The sequence below is a fragment of the Podarcis cretensis genome (assembly GCF_951804945.1).
Source record: "Podarcis cretensis genome assembly, chromosome: 5".
Lineage (NCBI taxonomy): Eukaryota > Metazoa > Chordata > Lepidosauria > Squamata > Lacertidae > Podarcis > Podarcis cretensis.
The window spans coordinates 50,325,476-50,349,208 of NC_137174.1; the positions used below are offsets into that span (position 1 = coordinate 50,325,476).

General features: G+C 40.7%; 1 protein-coding gene across 1 annotated transcript in view; it reads left to right on the plus strand.

The window, feature by feature from the left end:
* The window catches only part of GFRA1 (GDNF family receptor alpha 1), a 221,032-nt gene that overhangs the window by 145,694 nt on the left and 51,605 nt on the right, over positions 1-23,733 (plus strand). The window lies entirely within an intron of this gene.

Genomic DNA, 23,733 nt, shown 5'->3' on the forward strand with positions numbered 1-23,733 from the left:
TTGAACCAGGCTACCTTCTCCCTGCCTGGTCACCAAGATCACCAAGAAAGGCCCTCCTGGTTGTTCCACAGCCTTCATTCATCCATATGGAGATATCTAGGGAAAGGGCCTTCTGAAATAAGGTAATACACCAATACTGGTGAATCTTCAGTGCATACTGAAAACATTTCTGTTTTTCCATGCATAAAAGCATAACCTGCACTGTGCTTCTACAAGCAAAGGAACCTATTGGGAATCGCATAGGAATCACATATTGAGTCAGTCAGCCTGGTAGATCGAATGCTGGTTTGAAGTTGGGTTCACATCCAAGTCTCTCATTGATCTCATTTTAAGCTCTGTTCCTGATAACCAAAATGGGAATTATAGTGACCTACCACATAACATGCAAGGACAAGCAGTATAAAGACTTTAAAGCACTTTGAACATTATAACTGCTATATAAATGATTAATAGTATATATCAAAGAAGAGATTATTGAAGCATGATATGACTTACGCCAACTATAATGTTCATGTATATTTTGAAACATTTTAAAAACATACATTATTTATTCAGTACAGAGCCTATTACATTTTATGCCACAATTTATGAATAAATCTACAAATGTGTACTGCAGGTTCCTTATTGAAAGTGTGAGCTTTCATGTGTGAAACTCTTTCATTACCTATATTTCAGTTCCTCACATTTTCAAGTTATTGGAGCATTTACAGTGTGCAAAGAATGCAAGGCCAGGCCAAGAGGTTTTCCTGTAGAACATTCTCTTTTATGTTACCTGCATTTGATCTTAGTGATTTGTTATGTACACTGGTTTTTAATGCATAGGGTATAGGGGCAGACATTTAGTGACTGCTTATTTTATTCAACTGCTGAACAAACAGTAGAACTAAAAGTTAGGCTTGCAAGAGGAAATAGAGGAGGTTTTTAGTGAGCATTGGTTATATGGACAATGACAAGTTTTGGGAGGTGCCAAAAGAAAGTGATTTGACTGAAGCCACAAGGTTGTTCATGTGAGTAGTCAATCAAGGCTGCTCTCACACAGCCATTCAATGAGATTTGCACAGAAGTATCTCATGGGTACAGTTCTAATTTAGGGGATAAAGTTAAAACAGTTTCCACAGCCAGAGGTCATTGGGTTATTGGTACAATTCATTTAAGCCTTGTTGCTGTATTTCCAGAAAAGCAGCCTCCTTATTTTAGCTGCAACATTTCAGTGACCTGATATTATAGCAAAATATGAAAATGAACAAACAAAAAGTTTGCCAACCTTGATAAATAACAAGCAAAGAATAAATACTTTGTGTACAGCATGTACAATTTCACAACTTTAGTGTCTGAGCTACCAGCTCTGAGCCTAGCCTGCCTCACAGGGCAGTTGTGAAAAATGGGGGGAAGGGAAAGACAGTGTACACAGTCTTGAGCTCCTGGAGGAAAGCAAGAAAGAAAAATATATAACAAGCAACAAATATGTGCAGTTTCACAACTCCCAGCAAAATACATACAGAAAACATTTTGGCAACCTTGATTTAAAAATGTCCTTGTGTTTAAAATACAGCCTATAGGAATTTTAATATGTTGTAGCTTTAAGGCAAATAATTATCTTATGGTTGTATTTGCTTTGCTGTGTACACACACACACACACACACACACACACACTCTACTCCTACTCCTACTCCTACTCCTACTCCTACTCCTACTCCTACTTTTATTGCCTAGCCAACAGGAGTTGCAACAATTCAAAATTTGGTGTTAAAAACAGGTAAAACAAATCACAGTTACAGGAGTAGGATGTCAAAGTCCAGGGTAAAGACGGTTACTGCACATTAATAAATAACAGGCCAGTGATGACAAATAGACTGGTAGTGGTCACATGAGAGACTAATAATAATAATAATAATAATAATAATAATAATAATAATATTTTATTTATACCTCGCTCATCTGACTGAGTTTTCCCAGCCACTCTGGGCAGCTCCCAATCAAGTGTTAAAAACAATACAGCATTAAATATTAAAAACTTCCCTGAACAGGGCTGCCTTCAGATGTCTTTTAAAAATAGGATAGCTGCTTATTTCCTTGACATCTGATGGGAGGGTGTTCCATAGGGCAGGCACCACTACCGAGAAGGTCCTCTTTCTGGTTCTGTGTAACCTCACTTCTCGCAATGAGGGAACCTCCAGAAGGCCCTTGGCGCTGGACCTCAGTGTCTGGGGTGAACGATGGGAGTGGAGATGCTCCTGCAGGTATACAGGACCAAGGCCATTTAGGGCTTTAAAGGTCAGCACCAACACCTTGAATTGTGCTCGGGAGCCAATGCAGTTCTCTCAGGACCGGTGTTATATGGTCCTGGGGGCCACTCCCAGTCACCAATCTAGCTGCTGCATTCTGGATTAATTACAGTTTCTGGGTCACCTTTAAAGGCAGCCCCACGTAGAGCGCATTGCAGTGGTCCAAGCATGAGATAACTAGAGCATGCACCATTCTGGCAAGACAGTCCACGGGCAGATAGGGTCTCAGCCTGCATACCAGATGGAGCTGGTAGACAGCCGCCCTGGACACAGAATTAACCTGCGCCTCCATGGACAGCTGTGAGTCCCAAATGACTCCCAGGCTGCGCACCTGGTCCTACAGGGGCACAGTTACCCCATTCAGGACCAGGGAGTCCCCCACCCCCGCCCGCCCCCTGTCCCCCAAAAACAGTACTTCTGTCTTGTCAGGATTCAACTTCAATCTGTTAACCGCCATCTATCCTCCGACCGCCTCCAGACACTCACACAAGACATTCACCGCCTTCACTGGTTCTGATTTAAAAGAGAGGTAGAGCTGGGTGTCATCTGCATACTGATGAACACCCAGCCCAAACCCCCTGGTGATATCTTCCAGCGGCTTCACATACATATTAAAAAGTTTGGGGGAGATGACAGAACCCTGAGGCACCCCACAAGTGAGAGCCCAGGGGTCTGAACACTCATCCCCCACCACCACTTTCTGGACACGGCCCAGGAGGAAGGAGCGGAACCACTGTAGGACAGTGCCCCCAGCTCCCAGCCCCTCAAGACGGTCCAGAAGGATGTTATGGTCAATGGTGTCAAAGGCCGCAGAGAGATTGAAGATTAGAGGGTGGGACTGCAGTATCATATATATTTTCTCAGTAGGAAGGAAATCTCATTTATTTCAAGGGCATTACTTCTGAGTAAAACATACCAAAACCACCCGGTTGTGTTTCATCCTGTAATGGCAGAATACTTGGGGAGTGTTCTTCTTTTGATTGCTTATCAACAGTGATCAAGTGTCCTTAGCAATGGCGCTGCCTGTTGACTGCCAAAGCATTAGAGCTGCCTCTGTGTTTTGTGTTCTAACTTTGTTCAGAAATTTCTGATTGAATTCCTTTAAAAAAAAAAAAAAGAAAACTAAGATTCTGGGACCCTAGAACCATAGAATTGTAGAGTTGGAAGGAATGTAGGAATCTCAGCTAAAGCATCCAGGGCAGATGACCATCCAACTTCTGCTTAAAAATCTTCAAGGAAGAAGAGTCCATACTACTGTCAAAAAAGCTCTTACTATCAGAAAGTTCTTCCTGATGTTTAGTCAGAATCATCTTTCTTGTAACTTGAAGCCATTGGTTCAAGTCCTACCCTGCAGAGCAGAAGAAAACAAGCTTGCTCCTTCTTTCATGTGGCAACCTTTCAGATATTTGAAGATGGCTATCGTATCTCCTCTCAGTCTCCTCTTATCCAGGCTAAACATATCCAGCTCCTTCAAGCACTCCTCACCCAACTCCCTCAACTAACTGTTCTTCATAAGGCTTGGTTTCCAGACCCTTGATCGTCTTGGTCACCCTCCTCTGCAGTGCGGTGGGTATTTTAAAGTGTGGCCAATCCAAACTAACAATTATTGTAATCATGCACAGTTATCTTCACTTTGCGTTGTTTTTAAAGGATGACCATTTATTAACAGACTCCACAGCTTTCATGAAAATTGGTTTTAAGAAAAAGCTTGCTGCTTTCATTCCCAGTGCCCACCCTTTAAAATGAACCCAGAAGTTCCTTACTTTTTGTTTATAATGACCCAAGCAGCAAGGATTCATATGAGAGCTGGGTCTAAGAAGGAAAAGAGAGATGCTTTGGAGTTTAAATGGAAAACAACATTTCACACTTCCTCCTTCACAGTTTGCTAACGTTCTGCTGGGGAAGGTCATGAAGATGAAAAGCCTGGCAAGATGGGGGTGATGGAGCCTTTTCAAAAGAAAGGGAAATGGCAAGCAAGGGGGCCAAAAAATGTAATCACCAATAGTTGCACATTCTTCTTTTCCTTTTAATAGTTCCTCACACAGCTCAGCTTCAAGCTTTAGGAATCAGACAATAGGTCTTTTGTTAAGCAGTTCTGAAAATTGCACAGCAGTATTTTGCTCAGAAATATAGAAGCTTATCAAAACCAAAATTATCCAAAACGAATGAATGCTGCTTTGTAAGCAAATGACTAAAAATGCAGTGTTCACATTAATATTTGGCCTTGTTAAGTTAGGTTCTGGCTTTTATTATAGAACTCCTTGATTTGCTATCCTGAACCAATCAAGTCATCTTTGACACCATCTGCACTATAAATTTAAAATACTATGATACCAGTTGAAACATTCATGGCTTCCCACCCCCTAAGCGTAGTTTGCTAAGGGTGTTGAGAGTTGTTAGGAGATCCCTGTTCTCTTCATAGAGCTACAATTTGCAGAGTGCGCTAGGAAAATGAATTGATATTCAAATCACTCTGGAAATTGTAGCTCTGTGGGAGGAATATGGGTCTCCTAATGACAGCCTTAACAAATTACACTTCCCAGAATTCTTTGGGGGAAGCCAAGACTGTTTAAAGCAGTATAAAAGTATTTTAAGTTTATGGGTGCTGGTGAGTGAGGCCCATTAAGCCCTGTTGAAACCACTATGTGGGCAATGGCAATTTTGCTTTGGTTAAGTCAAATGGCTACTGAAATATTTTGCAGGAGAAACATTTGTACAAAAGCATTTGTTTAGTGGCATTCTTGGCTCACTGCCGTTTCCCCTTTTCTGAGAATTGTGAGGATCTAGAGAGCAATATCCTTCATGCCAGCGGTCACCATCAGGGGTTTTATCTTGAGATCAACAGTTTAGCTAATTTCAGACTCTAATTTGTTTACATGATCAAGTGATTAAACCAAGGCCACAGAAGCAAGCTGAAAGCAAGATAAAGAGACCCTGGTTAATTAGACGCTTCTCTTCCATTGTAGAGTAAGTGTCCATATGAATAGTACTTTGATCATTATCACTAACAGAGCTGAGTGGAGTTCAGAATTTACTGCCAGCACAAAGTGACCTAGAGTTTTCTGAGATAGTAACTCAAGAGCAGCCTATGATATTGAGAGTAAAGGTGTCTGGCTTTATCTTACTGGGATTTCCATACCCATGTAAAGTAGGATAAAACTGGACGAACTTGTCCCTGCCCCCTTCCAGCACTGAAATTACTCTTGAAAGAAGCATCACCTGCAGCCAGTTGAATAGCTGCACTGTGACATGTTGCACTGTGCCCACAACAAATCCAGTTTGCAAATGTGCCCATGACCCCCCAAAACATTTAGCTATCCCTGCTCTAGCATCTTAGGCAGAGGTTTTGCGCATTATCTCCTTTCTTAAACAAGAGATACCATTAATTGAACCTGGAACTCTCTGCAGGCAAACTTACTCTTCCACAGAACTACGTATGATCTCTTCCACTATATAACTGCCTCTTAATGCCAAATGACTTTTTTAAAAACAGTGATTGCACAGTGATTATCTAATCCTGTCTTTTGTTGTAGTTGGATAGGATAGCGACTCTGAATCATCTTCAGAAAGCAACTGCATAAATCCGTATTCAGGCAAACATGTTGTTGTTTACCACAGGAGGTGACCTGGAAAATAGTTATTGACTTGGAAGGCTGGTGCTCATTTCCATGCCCCTTCTATGCATAATCTGCGAGCAATTTGCATGAAATTAGATACAAAATTCTGTCTGGTAGACATGTTGCACACAAGATCTGTGGATCTTTAACTCTTTGATTTGTGTAGCTTTTCAACTTTTACAAAATGCTTAATTACATATTGCAAAGCACATCAGGCCCAATCTCAGCAGTTCCTCCTTGTCATAAGATAAGGTGACTCAATAGCTCTTCTGATTGTTAGACTCAGAAGGACAAAACCTTGAAATTGCTCCCCTAAAGCATGAAATAAAGGTTGGAACACTAAGATGTAAATCTATAATGCATCCTAAGACAGTTTAGCTTTAATTTCTTAGCTATTCAGACTTTGCTTCTGCAAGTTTTTCTGCGTGCCCAAGTGCATGGTGGGCTACTGTTGTTTTTTTAAGATGGCAATTAAGATTCATTGGCTTTGATTTCTTGGTATTTTTAATTGGCAGCTCCTCAACTAAAATAATAAATATTGGATGCTTCCTTAAATGTTGGGTAAGTCATATGTTGATCACTCTGTTTTGCCTGACCTAACATTCATTTTAATAGAACATCTACTGCTACAACTGATAGTACTATTGCTACTGCTGCTTGCTGCTTCAAGTATAGGTGGCTGTGAAAGAGTAAGCTGGTAAATTATTTGAATGGGGCATGGTGATGAGCGAATAATCCGGCACCATGTAAGGAGATCAGGAGCAAGTCAGCTACTGAGCATAAACTAACAGATAAGGAACCTCTGGGCCTCCAGATGTTATTGAACTTCAGTCATTCTTGACTGCTGGCCATAAAGGCTGGGACTCATGTGAGTCGAAGTGCAACAACATCTGGAGAGTGCCCCATTGCTGAAACAGGATCCAAAATAACATGTGAACTAGCCATTAGGAAATTTCTCCCCTTATAAAGAATTGCATACCCAATTGGTTGACTAAGTGTTCCAAACGTTCAATGCCACTGTACAGCAGGGTTTAAATTTTCAAGGAGTTAACTGCAGAAGGTTTATACAACTCTAGGAAGACCTTGTTCCCCATTTCTGTAAGTTAATGGGGATACAAGTGAGCCTCTAGTGGAACTCACCCTGCGAACTTCCATAAATTGACATCAGGATAGATTTGGCTTCTTGTGTATTGTATTGCCCATCTGCAGGCAGTGTTAAGGGAAAAAAATGCTGGGTTTTCTAAAGGTTATGTATATCAGTGTGCATTAGAACATAGAATGAGAATATTTCTTTTGGCAGTTTATATATCATAACAGCTCAGTGAAAATCTAAGTGAAACTAAAAATAGAGTATGATGTTATGCTTCTCAGCAGTTTATGTGCTTGCATAAACAGGAATGTTAAATATCTTAATATTCATTTTGCATTCAGTTTTAAATGCTACCATATTTCTGTGCCAACTAAAAAAGGCAAGTTCACTCTCCCAGATTTGAAACAGAAGGTCAGTAATATGCATTGCAAAGCTAAGCTTTGAGTTCCCAAGACTTGGAAGTGAGTGACATAAAAAAGTTTCATGGTGCATATTTAGTCTAGATTTCCTAAATTGGCTGGCTCTGACCATTAAGAGATGATCTTATGTTCAAATATATCTGTGTAGGCTATATTTATTCAAGTGCAGACTGTAAACCCTTCAGATTCACACATTCTTATAAATCACAAGAATTGCACCTCTACTCAGTGATATCAGCTAGACATTATTCAATGTTTCTTCATGTTCAAGAGCTGTCTAGGATTCAACCTATCCCATTCATCATCCTACCATTTTTAATCACTCATAATGAAATGTCAGTCTCCATTTCAAAGTACAGATGACTAGAAACACTATGGCTATGACAGCTACAGTTCTGTGGTTGCCAGGCCCATTCACTGTATTGCCAGGTTGCCCTAAAAAGTCTGAAACTGGTACAGATTTTTTCAGAGTTGGTCATTTGAAAATGTAGACAACTCAAAAGTATATATATTTATAATAGACTAGAAAACAGATGGCCTTCCATATTATGAGAATTTGTCAAGCCTTCCATAGCTATACATCAACACTCTTCCTAAAATATTTCAAGGGTCTGGTGACACTGATGATGTTATGCATTAATGCAGTAAAAGCCGCCTTCGAGCTCTAAGCTGAAATCTTATCCTGATGACTAAAGTAAAATAGAATTTTTTCATTTATTTTAATGGAGATAGGATTTCATACACAGACTAAAGCTAAGGCTGGATTTACCAGTGAATGAGCTGAGATTCATGAATAGATTCATAGGGTTCCGACGGTGTGTTCTGGAAACCCTGTACACAGTATGGCAAAAGGCTAACATCAAGTTTCAGATATCAAAGCACCTGCATCCAGCTTGGATAGGCAGGTGCCCCAACTCTTCTCGTTGATGCACTGTTGCTGTAAAGTGCAAACAGGAATTTGCACAGGAAAGCTTTTCAAGCTCTGGATTCACATTCAAGTTCACCTTGGGACAGGAGCAGCAGGAGCACACTTATTTTCAAAGGAAGCTTAAGATACAAATGGCAGTGGATGCTGCAATGTCTGACGCCACTGGCTGAACAGAAAGGGGATGGACCCAAATAAGAATCCTAAAATATTCTGCGGTTGGTCCCCTGAGCACACTATTGTAGTGCTGTTATTATTGTGGAGATAGGCTAGGAATGTTAAAGCCACAACCATTACATGGAATTAGAATGTAGGAGAACTTAATGAGGCCAGGTAAAACCAAAGCTTAGTTTGAGCAAAGATCTCCAGAGAATAGCCTAGAGGGTTTTTTTGTTTGGAAAAAAAAAGAGGAGATTGGGGGCGGGGACATGATAGAGGCATTTAAAATTATGCATTGTTTGGAGAAAGGGGAAAGAGGGAAGTTTTTCTCCCTCTAATAGAACCCTGGCTTGTCCAGTGAAACTGAGCATTGGGTGAATCAGGACAGACAAAAGGATGTACTTATTGAGACAGCACATGAACTGTGGAATTCACTGCCACAAGATATAGTGATGGAGATTAACTTGGGTTTAGACAAATGCATGGAGGATGAGGTGGCTGATGGCTACTCCTCACAATGGCATGATACCTTCAGTATCAAGTGGCATGCCTCTCAACACCGTGTGGAAACACAGGTTTGAAGAGTGTTTGGTGCCCTTGTCCTTCATTTGGATTTCCCATAGTCATTTGGTTGACCACTGTGAGAACAGGATGCTGGGCCAGATGGGACCTTTGCTTGATTCAGCAGGGGTCTTACAATGAATATTCTTAGGTTAACACATTTTTAAAAACCAAAGCTCAACCTGAGGACCATATGCAAAATAATAATAAAGTGTCCTTTTGATTCTGACCAACAAGCATGACATAAAAAAAACCTTCAGTTTAAGGTGTGGGATTATGTCACAGAGACCATGACTTCTAGGCATCCTTAACTCTGGCTCCTTTTGATTTTAAATAAGTGTTCCAAACAGAGAGAGGGGGGAAATCAGTGTGGCAGTAAATGAGGTGTGCACACAGGGAACAACAGGACTCACTCTCCCACCATATTTTTCTTCAACACGCACCCAAATCTATTTCAGGAAGTTCCCCCAACCCTCCAGAACAGATTTAGGGGGCATGTGGGGAGGTGAGAGGGATGGAAAGTCCTGTTTCATGAGTGGACATTGTTCTGCACATGTAACAATTTATTTGATTTTTTTTTAAAAAAAAATAATTTTTATTACATTTTCCACAAAAAGAACAAAAAAAGCATATTTTCACAAACATTACAAAAGAAAAATTTTCACAAACATTATACAAAAAAGAAAAGAAAACAGCATAGACAAAAAATAAGACGAAAAAAAGAAAAAAGAAAAAGGAAATTTTGACATAAAAATAAACTCACTTTCCAATTATAACCTTCAAAACCTTATTTTCTTTGCTTCCACCCGCCTCCCGATCTTGTATTCTATGTAATAATTAGTTCAGCAAGCTCAATTTTGTTCATTTTGACTCTTAATCCCTCCCTTTGTGCTCTTAATTAACTCAGTCACTAGAACCCCTTCTTTTCTTTTTCAATGTCCTCAACATTCAAAGATTTTACAGTGTTTTTGTAAATAGGCTTTAAACTTCTTCCAGTCCTCTTCCACCTGCTCTTCTCCTTGATCTCGAATTCTGCCGGTCATTTCAGCCAGTTCCATATAGTCTATTACTTGCATCTGCCATTCTTCCAGAGTGGGTAGATCTTGTGTCTTCCAATACTTTGCGATGAGTATTCTTGCTGCTGCTGTAGCGTACATAAAGAAAGTTCTGTCCTTCTTTGACACCAATTGGCCGACCATGCCCAGAAGAAAGGCCTCTGGTTTCTTCAGGAAAGTATACTTAAATACCTTTTTCAGTTCATTATATATCATCTCCCAGAAAGCCTTAATCCTTGGGCACGTCCACCAAAGGTGAAAGAATGTCCCCTCAGTATCTTTACATTTCCAACATTTATTATCGGGCAAATGGTAGATTTTTGCAAGTTTGACTGGGGTCATGTACCACCTATATATCATTTTCATAATATTCTCTCTTAAGGCATTACATGCCGTGAATTTCATACCGGTGGTCCACAACTGTTCCCAGTCAACAAACATAATGTTATGACCAACGTCTTGTGCCCATTTTATCATAGCAGATTTTACCGTTTCATCCTCAGTATTCCACTTCAACAGCAGGTTATACATTCTCGACAATATCTTAGCATTGGGTTCTAACAATTCTATTTCCAGCTTTGATTTTTCCACCTGGAAACCAATTTTCCTGTCCGAGTGATAGGCCTCTCTTATTTGAAAATAATGTAACCAGTCTCGCACCTTATCCTTAAGTTTCTCATAGCTTTGCAATTTCACTTTATCTCCCTCCTGCTCCAGAATTTCCCAGTATTTTGGCCAATTAGATTCCATATTAAGCTTTTTTAAGGCCTTTGCTTCCATAGGTGAGAGCCACCTAGGGGTTTTATTTTCCAATAAATCTTTGTATTTCATCCAGACATTAAACAATGCTTTCCTGACAATATGGTTTTTAAATGTCTTGTACACTTTAGCCTTACCGTACCACAAGTATGCATGCCACCCAAAAACGTTATCATATCCTTCCAAATCCAAAATATCCGTGTTTTCAAGAAGTAGCCAATCCTTCAACCAGCAAAAAGCTGCTGCTTCATAATATAACTTAAAGTCCGGCAGGGCAAACCCCCCTCTTTCCTTTGCGTCAGTAAGAATTTTGTATTTTATTCTGGGCTTTTTGCCCTGCCAGACAAATCTAGAGATTTCTTTTTGCCACTTCTCAAAACAGTCCATTTTGTCAATGATTTGTAGCGTCTGAAACAAAAACAACATTCTTGGCAATACATTCATTTTGATAACAGCAATTCTACCCAGTAAGGAAAGTTTCAAATTTGTCCAAATTTCAAGATCTTTTGTCACTTCTGACCAACACTTCTCATAATTATCTTTAAATAAATTTACATTCTTCGAAGTCAAGTTCACCCCTAGATATTTCACTTTTTTCACCAATATTAAACCTGTTTCTTCCTGAAACCTTTCCTTCTCTACTGCTGTCAAATTTTTTTCTAAAACCATAGTTTTTGATTTATTCAATTTAAAACCTGCCACCCGACCAAATTCTTGTATTATTTCCAGTGCTCTTTTAGAACTAGGGATTGGCTCCTGTAACGTCAGTACTAGGTCATCTGCATAGGCTTTAAGTTTATAGTGTTTAACTCCGACCTGTATACCCTGAATCTGTTGGTCCCTTCTAATCATATTCAGCAAGACCTCCAGGACTGAAATAAAAAGCAAAGGGGAAATTGGGCAGCCTTGTCGTGTCCCTTTCTCTATCTTAACTTCTTCCGTAACTGCATTATTCACTATTAATTTCGCCTTCTGTTCTGAGTAAATCGCGCCTATACCGTTTCCAAACCTTTCTCCAACCCCCATCCCTTGCAAATTTTTCCTCATAAAGCTCCAAGAAATATTGTCAAAGGCTTTCTCCGCATCAATAAATATTAAAACAGCTTTTGTATTTATATTAACTTGTAGCTTTTCTAAGATGTCAATTAAGTTTCTCGTGTTATTTGACAATTGTCTGCCTGGGAGAAAGCCAGCTTGGTCTTTATGAATCATTGTTGCTAAAACTTTTTTCAATCTTCTAGCTAAAATATCAGCAAAAATTTTATAATCCACATTAAGTAGGGATATGGGGCGGTAGTTCTTTAGTTGTGTCTTTTCTATCTCATTTTTCGGTATAAGCGTGATATAAGCTTCTTTCCACGACTCCGGCGCTCTTTTCCCTTCCATAATTTCATTGCCAACCTCCATTAGAGGTTGAATTAAGTAATCTTTCATGTCTTTGTAGTATTTGGAGGTTAGCCCATCCGGGCCTGGAGACTTGCCTAGTTGCAGGTTCTTAATGGCACCTTCAACCTCCTGTTCAGAAATTTTGTCATTCAGTATTAATTTATTCTCTTGAGAAATTTTTTGTAATCCATTTGTTTCCAAAAATTTCTCGATTTTGATCTCATTCTGTGGCCCTTGTGAATACAGTTGTTTAAAGTATCTCTGGAAGCAGTCTTGAATCTCCCGTGGGTTTTGTATATTTCGTCCATTTACTTCAAGATTGGTAACAGTATTTAATTTCTGTCTTTTCTTCAGCTGCCAAGCTAGCAGCTTTCCACACTTATTGGCCGATTCGAAGGTTTTTTGTCTCATTTGTTTAATTTTCCATTCTATATCCTGGTTAACCATTTTCAAATATTGTGCCTGATGTAATTTAATTTCTCGTAGAATGTCCTGTGATTTAGGTTTAGTCCTTAATCTCTTCTCGCCTTCTCTAATTTTCTCTAAAATCTTTTCTTTCTTCTCCTCTTGAAGTTTCCTCTTTATAGCATTTTGCTGGATCAAAAACCCCCTCATTACAGCTTTACTTGCATCCCAGATTACTCTTTTCTCCACGGTAGTCTTCAAATTTATCTCAAAGTAGTCTTTTAATGTTTTTTGGGCCTTTTTCACAATTTCAGAGTCTCTAAACAAGGTGTCATTCATTCTCCATCTAAAGGAACCAGTGGGTGTTAGTTTCATATCCATCTTCACTGGGTTATGGTCGGAGCAGATTTTGGGGCAGATTTCCACCTTTCGAATCTTGGGTGCCATCCCTCTTGTAATCCAAATTTGGTCTATTCTAGTCCAGGTCAAATTGGCTTCAGAGAAGAAGGTCCCCTCTCTACCTAGGGGATTTTTAGTTCTCCAAATATCAATCAAGTCCATATTGTCTGTCAATTCAAAAAAGGTCTTTGGTAGTCTTCCATCTTTTGTGACTACTTGTCTTTCAGATTTATCCATATATGTCGAGACAACGCCGTTCATATCTCCCATCAAAATGATATTTCGATCTATAAAGTCCATTAACGTCTCATGCAGTTTCTTATAAAACTCTGATTTCCCCTCGTTAGGTGCGTAGACTCCAATTATTACTAATTTCTCTCCTTGGAATTGTATTTCAATTGCGACAAATCGTCCATGTTCATCTTTAAGGAGGAACTTTGGTGATAATTTCTCTTTTGCGTAGATCACAACTCCTCTTTTTTTAACTTTGTCTGATGAAATAAAGTCTTGGCCTAACTTTTTATTTATCAATAATTTCCTTTGGAGTCTTGTTATATGTGTTTCTTGTAGGCAAATTAGGTCCAATTGTTCCTTTTTCAGAATATGAAAAATCCTCTTCCTTTTACTGGGGGAGTTCAAACCTCGAACATTCCAAGTTAACATCTGCAGAGACATGTTGTTGTTATTCTGATGTTCCACCGGTTGCTCCTAGAAGTTGCTCTTGGTTTGTCGGCGGTATCTCTTTCCGTTGGTCCAGTCCCAAGGGAGTTCTTCCTAAGTCAGGTGGTCCCAGTCCTAATATTTCCGAGTCTTTTGTTCTGGCCTCTCTTTGTAATTCTTCTCCAAAATTTCTCAGAAAACTCTCTTTATCTTCCTCTGATCTTATCTTAATTTTCTTTCCTTTAAATGTGAACGAGAGGCCTTGTGGGAATTCCCACCTGAACAAAATTCCGTTTCTTTTTAGCAGGTCCACCAAGTCTCCGTAATTGGTTCTAAGGTCAAGCAGGTATTTCGGGATATCTTTAAAAATCTCAATTCTCACCCCTTGGATATCGAGTGCTTTCTGGTAGTGTAGACTCAGTATTTTATCTCTTTCCTCTTTTGTCCTTAGGGCAATCAAGCAGTCTCTCGGCCTATTTTTCCTCTTAACCCTTCCCAATCGAAAAGCACTCACTATCTTAAATTCTTCTTTCTCTGGATCCAGGTCCCAGCACTCCTCAAATTCCGATGTCAACAGTTCTATCAAGTCTCCTTCTTCTGTTTCTGGGACCGATCTGATTCTCAAGTTGGTCTGTTTCTCTTTAAGTTCAATCAAAGAGAATTGTACCTTGTATTCATCCAATTTTTTATTTATTGGTGGTATCTTTTGTTCTACTGCCAATACCCTCTCTTTGGCTTCCTCCGCTGTCTTCTTTGTCTCCTTAGACTCCTGCACCAGTCTGTCGATCGCCTGGGTGTTAGAATTCACATTCGTCCCCAAATCATTTACTTTTTGCCCCAGGTCCTTAATAGTTGAAGTATTTTGGTCAATCTTAGCTGTCAAATTTTGCAGAGCCGATAAAATCTTGTCTAATGTTGCAGAATCCGATCCTGTTCCTTTTGATTCTTCCCTTTCTGTGGCTTGTGGGGCAGAGAGTCCTGCTGATGATGTTCTTCTATGCAGGAGTTGCTGCTGTGCCTGCAGCTGCTGCTGTTGTTTAATTTTTGCTCTTGTTGATACTTTATCTGGAGGCTGTAACTTGTCTGGTTGTTTCTCTTCCATTGCTTGCCTCTAGGAATCAAGGTCACTCACACAATTCCCGAGCTTCCTTCTTAGCTATAAACAATAGCAGCTGCAGTGGAAAATCCCCAGCTATAACACAAAGTTCCTTTAGGGGAGCAGAATACCAGGTTGTTTCATCAATGATTGTTAAACAATAACTTCATCAGCTCCCCAGTTATCTTTCCAATTTGTTGCAAGAGTAAAAGGGTAAAAAAGTTATAAATTTGGAGGCTCCCTTGGTTGTTACCAGTCCTTCTAAACATTCAGCAGCAAAAGTTACAATGTCCATAAACAGTGCTTTCACAGTAGCCTTGCAATTATTTAAAACAGACCGGCAGATCAGTGTCAGAAGTAAAGTGGTGGATTTTCTGTCCCCCCCTTCCCTACTTGGGGGGGGGGTTCTTTTGCTCTGACAGTGAAATTTAGCTCTTTATATAAAACAAGTCAATGGTTCAAAGTTCCCTTGTCCCTTGCTTTTATTCTATTTACAGGATCGGCAAAGCGGACTTCCTGTTTGCACTTTGCCGATTTCAGGTCCGAATTTAAATTCAAGTTCAAAGTCCCGATCAAAGTTTCTAGTTTCAAGTTCAAATTTCAAGTTCAAGTTTCTAGTTTCAAGTTCAAATTCAAATTCAAAATCAAAGTCCAATACTTGGTCTTAACTTTGGTCTTCCCAAATTCCAAATTCTTACTCACGGATAGCTGTTTTAATCCGATGTTTCACAGGAAAAAGGCCAGCGCTCTCCGGTAACTGCTATGCAGCTTCACTCCGCAGAAGTAGCGATCGGCTCCAGCACAGCGCTACACCCCCGCTCCGCTCCGGAGCTCTTTTCAGGGCTCCTTTGACAGTTCGGGGGGGGCGCAAAGCGTGCCCGCTGAGCCCCACGGCCCCAGGCTTCACCCGCCTGCGGGTTTTTTGAGGGTCCTCCGCTTCGCTGTAGCGGTGGACCCGATTTCTGCGGAGCTTCCCCCTCCGTTTCAGAGGGTATCCGCCATTACCGATGGCGCCGCCTCCGGAAGTCATGTAACAATTTATTTGAATCCCACCCAGGAACTATGTCTCAGAGGTTAAATGCATGTTTGGAACTTACAAGGCTCCATGTTCAATCCCTGGCCTCTTCATTTAAATGGCTCAGGTAGCAGGTGATGGGAAAGACCTCAGCTGGAGACCCTAGAGAGTTCCCTCTAGAAAGCTAGCCTGGTACAGTATAAGACAGCTTCCTATCTTTAAGAGAAGTTGAGTAAATATTCACAATCCTAGCAGTGTATTTTTATTCAGATACATACCCCAAAGCCCATCTCATCTCTTAAATACCCAATCAATCACTACACTCTGCAGGTGAGGGCCTCCTGCAGGTAGTATCAGGAAGTTTGTTCCTTTCCATACAATGTAGGAATCACAACTTCAGTGATGTCACCTATTTCCTTCAGTTGAACATTAGTAGGAGCTTTCTCTTAAATTAGGGTATTTTGGCTATGCCTCTCTCTCTCTCTCCCCCCCCCCTTCCATTTTTCAACAAGTCTTTTAAATTAACATCTTTTCCAGTCTGCATCTGTATTGGAATTGTTTTTAGGATGTTTTACCACCTAGGGGACGCAGGTGGCGCTGTGGGTTAAAGCCTCAGCGCCTAGGACTTGCCGATCGAGAGGTCGGCGGTTCGAATCCCTGCAGCGGGGTGCGCTCCCGCTGCTCGGTCCCAGCGCCTGCCAACCTAGCAGTTCGAAAGCACCTCCGGGTGCAAGTAGATAAATAGGGACCGCTTACCAGCGGGAAGGTAAACGGCGTTTCCGTGTGCGGCTCTGGCTCGCCAGATGCAGCTTTGTCACGCTGGCCACGTGACCCGGAAGTGTCTCCGGACAGCGCTGGCCCCTGGCCTCTTAAGTGAGATGGGCGCACAACCCCAGAGTCTGTCAAGACTGGCCCGTACGGGCAGGGGTACCTTTACCTTTACCTTTTTACCACCTGTTGTTTGTTGTCCATGGCTCCTTTAGGAGAAAGGGTGGGATAATTTAATAATAAATAATAACATAGAAAGCTGAGAAAGAGAGAGAGATTTTGTTAAATATCTGGCTACTCTATAGCTGTGCTCTGAGAGTAGAGCACATTACAAGATTAAAAATAAGACACCAATAAGAACAGAGGCTTCTTAGCCCATTGTTTTCATCTGGGAAGGCAGAATCACATTATAAATGTTTAAAGTCAATGAAAGGAAGCAAAACCTCACAAAACATGTTTAATATAGGATTATTTCCTGTGGAATGTCTTCCAGATGTTTTCTCACACCACCTTCTAGAAAATATAGTCTGAGGTCATTTTTTTAAAGGCGATAAATAAAGTCCTGTTTTTTGTCACAGTGTCAGAAAATTGTCATTCTCGCGCTTTATTAAATTACCCTGGGTTCATGATTTGCACCATATTTTTCAAAATTCTTTGTTTCACATTAAGACCAATGTTATAAGAATATTTTTCTGTTGACTATAAATAATTTTCATTTGGACTTGCTTCCGAGGCTGACAATTTTCCCTTTGATCTCATTGCAGACCCGATCTTGTAGTACTAAAGATTTTAATACTCAACTGTCATTGGATTACATCTGTGGCAGATTCTTTTGTCTAAATATGTCAGACAGATAACCATGTTATATGCAGAAAGTGGTGAAGAGAAAATATTCTTTGGCTGTTTTAACTTCTACACAACACTTTCTATCCAAGGGCAGCATCAACAGAGCAGCAGAGAAATGGGAGGGTACAGTTATTTACTTAGCATTTCTATCATGTCTTTCAATTCACAGTGGATTACATAACAAGATAAACAAGATAAAACACAATCAACTATATATTGCATCTGAGTTGCACGCAAGCTCTGGAATATATATATATATGCCACATTGGATCGGAACACATTGCTACCTTCAGCTGAAAGGTGGCCCTTTATACAATTTATGCTCACTTGTCATTTGAGCACCTCTTTTTCCTTTGAGCATACAACCATGTGGTTGATATGGTTGTTTCTAGTAAGCATATTAAGGTAGGGGGAACCCTCTCTTCGTACTGTTAGTTTAAAGTAGATTGGCCTTCGCCAACTTGGTCTTGTCTCATTGTTTTGGAACATAGCTCCCATGAGACCCAGCCAGGATGGCTGATGGGAGTTGTAGTCCAAAACATCTGAGGGACAGCAAGTTGGAGAAGGCGGTTTAACTAAAGGGTGCCTCTTGTTTCTACACTGGATAGTCCTTTGGTCTGATCTAGTAGGGCTTTTCTTGAAAGCTTCTGTGCCTTGGTTCTGTGCTTCCTCATATTTTCATGCTTCTTTTCAGATTGATTTTTCTGATTAAATGGCTTTTATGGATGCTCCTGTCTGAAATTGTCCTTCCTGAAAACTTCAGTGGTGCTTTATTGTAAATTTTGATGTAACATTCCCCTTACGTAAAGGGGGTATGCCTGCCAAATGGTGTCTAGACACTTGAGCAGAGTTGGCTAATTATTAGTCACCCCATGCCTTTGTCCTCAGGAATGGGAGAGAATAGCAAGTGCATCTCATAAATCCAAAATGGAAGCTTTAAGATCTTTTGTTTTGCTTTTTCTTACTTAGCTATGACAATCTGCCTTTTCTACTGGAAGATGTGTTCGCAGTGGAAGTTAATCCATTAAGGTGAATGGGACACTGTCCCATCAACCACAGTATTCTCTCAGGCAGCCCCAACCTACATGCCTTCTAAGCAGTGCAGGGGTAGCACTGCCTGTCAGTTTCATCATTCTTAGTCCATGTGTTGTCCTTGTAGAATTCAACAGGTAGGAGGATGGGGGCAAAACTAGAATTAGCTAACTCAGCCTGTCATTGGTTCTAGCTCAACCTACTCTTTGGGCTCTTTGTCTTCTGCCCTTCCAGTCCCAACAGGCACCAGGCGCTACTGTGTGCTAGACAAACAGGATCCATAGTCACCAGTCTTTTGTTCTCCTCCTTGACTGCCCACCACCTTCTGAAATCAACCTTGGATCCAGTCCTGGCTTAGTGGGTAGGATCAGCAGATTCTTTTTTTTACATTGTACCATGTCCAAGCCATACACAGAGACAGATCCATCCACTCACTCAGATTGCAGTTTTGGTTAATGAGGTTCTTGATGTTCTTAAGTGAATTTTACCTCACTACACAAACTGTTGCAAGTGAGTTCAAAATCACTTCTGTTACTTCTAATCACCAGTAGATCAGCCAAGGTCTAGGTCAATAAATAAGTATCAAAAGGAGAATACATTTGTAGAAATTTGGCACAGTTTTCTGAACACAGAGGCCTCAGTTCTTTTCAAATGGATAATACACACTTTACAAATAGCATACACAGGGTTTGCCACAGTTCGGTTGAGCAGCCATAAAAGGCCAAAGTGATAATTGCTTCAGATAATTTCCAAACATCAATGAGCTTTTCAAAAATTTGGAATAAAGAAAGGTTTAAAGGTCTCAACTATTTTGATTACAATGTCATCACATTCCAATACATACTGATATGTGTACGGAAATGTAATACTGTATATACTCGAGTATAAGCCGACTTTTTCAGCACATTTTTATGCTGAAAAAGCCCCCCTCAGCTTATACTCTAGTGAGGCAATCGTCGGCGGCGAAGGGATGAGTGGCTGGTCCTGCCGCCGCTGCCCGCCTCTCGCAAGAGCAGGCACAGGAGCCACGGTTGGGAGAGGTGCTGCACTGCACTGTGCCTCTCCCAACCGCAGCTCCTATGCCTGCTCTTGCGAGCGGCAGAGGCGGCGGCAGAGGGACAAGCAGCCCGAAAGAAGCCTTTTCGGGCTGCTCCTTCCTCCTCCACCGCCTTTGCTGCTGCCATTGTCGGCAGAGGAGGAACGAGCAGCCTGAAAGCAGCCCTTTGGGGCTGCTTGTTCTTCCTCCGCCACTGCCGCCGCCACCAGGTATGTGGTGTGGTGAACCAGCTTATATTCGAGACAATAAGTTTTCCCAGTTTTTTGTGCTAAAGTTAGGTGCCTCAGCTTATATTCAGGTCAGCTTATACTCGAGTATATACGGTAAGTATAATTTTCTTTTGTGAATTAGTGGATTTGCCCTGGCCTTTCCATTATTATTCTATGTTTTTGCTCTGCTCCACATACTGCTTGGCATTCCTTCCAGTCTAACATGGAGAAATTCTAAAATTATCCCAGTATTGTTAGTAGTGGATGCTGTGGTTGGGCTCTATGACTCACCTGACCTCCCTCTGCCTGGGTCGCTGCTGCATGCAGGGACAGAGAAGACAAGGGACAAGGTTGTCACAGGGCAAACATGCCAGCAGAACCAATCTGGTGGCTCTGCTGGTGCATTTACATTGGGCCAACCTTGCCACCACCTCACCCTCTCCATCCCACTATGCAGCAACAACTCAGTCAGACAGAGGACATGTGAGCAGCACAGTCCCACCATGCTGCCCCCTACAAATAGGTGCATGTGCAATTTGACACAGTTTTCCATTTCTTCTACTTAACTGCATATTTTTTTCTTTTTCCATTCAAGTTACTGATATGCACAAATGCGTCTGCACGTTTATTCAGCACAGCACAAAACAGAAATATTGATGCAGTCACGGTCACCATCACATTAAGATTTGTTTTTGCACTGTGCACTGGTGCACGTTACAGATATGGTTGAGGAAGAATATGAACAAAAGGGAGTGGCAGCTTCAGCTTACTGCACCTAAATAATATCCAAAGCAGAGGAGTTATAGAATCCTCACACTCAGTAATAATCTGCAAACAAGGCCAGGGAATTGGACTTCTGGGGGTTATTTGCATGGGGACAATATTGTATGCATCTCTTCCTGACTCCAGTGATTCACATAAAAGCCATCAGAATAAAGTTCAAAAGTTATCCAAACAGTTTTATTATTCATCTCTGAATTAATCCTAGCCTGCTTCCTTCCTTGATGTTTTGCATCCTACAGTCTCAAGGTCAACACTAAATTATAAAAATTAATCAAGTATATATTGTTCTGTCTAGTTGGCCTGCTCTGCCCTGTTATGAACTGTGAACACTGGAGATTTCTGGTTGAATAGGTTCCTACTCCTTAAAGAGTAGTATAACTCTATGTGCATTTAAGATTAGAAAAGCCTTTGAACTTTTGCAAGCTTACCCATCCATCTCTGCTTTCAATCCACTCAATAAAGCACATTAGCTCTCTTTACAAGAATAGATCAAATGATAATAGCAAACAAAATTAATTAGTCTCCAGAGACTTTTCCTTTTAAAAAGTTGCAAGAATTTACAGATTTGTTCTTGGTTTTTTTGCTTTCCAATGGTAAAATGTATACAAAGGATAACTGCATAAAGTGACAGCTGACAATCACTTGTGTAGGTTTTTAAAATTTATTTTTTGTGGACGCAGGCTTGCCCTTGAGTAGGAAATGTAAATAATTAAGATAATAATAACAATAAAAGCTCCAAGGTGGAAACAGAATGGTTCACAGTAGAGTAGCAAGTTCATGATTTTCCTACATCTTCAGAGAGTGTCAATATGAAAGAGATCATACTGTGTTTGAGGCTGATGTGGAGTTATTGATCAAATGGGTGCGGGGAGCATTGCTGACTGGTAGAGGACTTGCTATGTCTGTCTATAGTCCCTATAATCTCCTGTTAAAAACTTTCTCCACTGAGAAAGTTCTCTCTCTTTCTGCCTGAGATGCAGGAGAGCTGATGCCAGTCAAGGGAGAACTCAGGCATCTCTTGCTCAGAGACTGTGTAATAAGAAAACAGAATCACATCCACTGGCCCCACCCCTTTCATGTTTCCTCTGGCCACAACCCTTTGGGGTTGTATCGGTTCTGGGCGGTGCTTTTTTTCTAGAAAAATAGGTGCCGGTACTAACCATAAAGTTGTTACAGTAAGTGTTGCACTTTTTAACAACAACAAAAAGGGTACCACGTACCCTTGAGTTCCCCTTGAAAAGAAAAGCACTGGTTCTAGGTAAGAAAAGAATGAGTTTATGCTATCACTTCATGGTGTTGGGTGATGGCTGGATGGCCATCTGTCATGGATGCTTTACTTGACATTCCTGCATTGCGGGGGGTTGGGCTAGATGACCCTTGGATCCCTTCCAAATCTATGATTCTATGAAATTATTCTTTGCTAAGTCCTCTAAGCACACGCAGCAATTGTTTTGTTTTTGTTTGTTTTACTTACTCTTCTTAAAATACTATGCAAAGTTCAGCAGGAATGGGTTTCTTATAAGGTGCAACTATAATCATTAAGCCGTGATGACAGTCATGTGCCTTCATTGAGAGAGCTGCTTGTAGAACTTTGGTTTCTTAGTTTTATACATATATAGGCTATCTCTGAGATGTACCTGTAGCCGGACTGGGGGGGGGGGGTGGGGAAGCTCCTCTTTTCCTGAAAAACATTAAGCTTCTACAGTTCTGCCTAGCACAGCATTCATCTTCTGTTTATTACACTGTCAGCCATTTATTTCATTAATGGGCCTAATCATGTGAGCGCAGCTTGTCATAGGATTGTGGGTAAGCACAGCTGTATTTGCTCTACCAACAACAAAACTAAATTCTGTGCTGAGGGGAACTGAATTCTCTGCCAAGAAAGTTTTGTTCTTTAATCTGCATGCTTTGTGCCAATCAGGCATCTTTGCCCCATTTTCTTTCTTTTAATTCTGTTTGCGCTAACCACAGGGAGGGAAGGAGTGAGTGAAAAAAGGTTCAGAAGCTTAGCCCACCCATCACTGGAACTCTTAGGTCACATCCGCACCATACATTATAAGCACTCTTGTACTACTTTAATGGTTGTGGCCTAGTCCAAAGAATCCTAAGGACTGTAGTTTGCCACAGAGCTATACTTCCCAGCACCCTTAATAAACTACAGTTCACAGGATTCTTGGAAGGAAACAACAACTGTTTCAAGTGATATTAGTGTGCTTTAAATGCATAGTGCGGACGTGACCTTAGTCAACAAACCTCTTGATATTTCACTAGGTACTACTCACACACCTTTAAACTTATATTTGTGACCATAGAAAGGGTGGAAATATATTTATAAATTAAAATTAAATGTCATATTCCTGCATCCTAGTGCTGCCTGCAGCGTGTACCCCACCAGCTGGAATGTGGTGAATGTCCAGAATGGGCAGGGCCTTTTCATTAATGGCACCAACTTCATTGAACTCCTTCTGCAGGGATTCCCTCCTGGCTCCAGCATTGTACCATTGTATGCCTGGTTTAAAAAAATGGCTTTAAAAAAGGAAAGGCCTTTGGAACTGGCTAGTTTTCTTAGTCCCTGTTTTCTTGCTACTGTGTTGGGGATTGTTTTCCATTTATATTGATTAATCCTACTGTGTTAATTTGCTGGGGGGTTATGCCTCTGATTATTTCTGTTACCAGGTATTCTTGTTCTTTTTGTTAATTGCTTTTTGTCTATTGTTTTAACTTTTTTTGCTGTTAGCTGCTCTGAGGTCATTTGAAAGATAGAGTGGGCTATTCATTTTAAAAATAAAATAAAATAAACTGATACTAACCAATCCAATAATGTGAATATGTCAATTTTTCAGCAGTCCCATAGTCACTTTCACGTACTACACCCACAATTGCTGGATTAGAACCCTAAATTCAGAACCCACTGTGCATGGACACAACAAGCACGTCATCACAGTTTATACATTGCACAGTTTTAAGGATCCCTTCCTCTGCCTCAGGCAGTGGTAGTTGTTAGTGCTGCAGCTTTTCTCATGCACTTAAATTATATGCTGAGGGAGGTCTAAGGGAGGCTTGGGAGTGCAACAGCCATTTTATGTGGTATTGAGAAAGCCATCCAGCACCCACCTTAAAACTATTCTGCACCTTTCTTCTTTTTGTAAGTGAAAGTATTTTTGGGTTTCAAATGACAAGCAAAGAAGTGCTCTGTGGCAATTTGA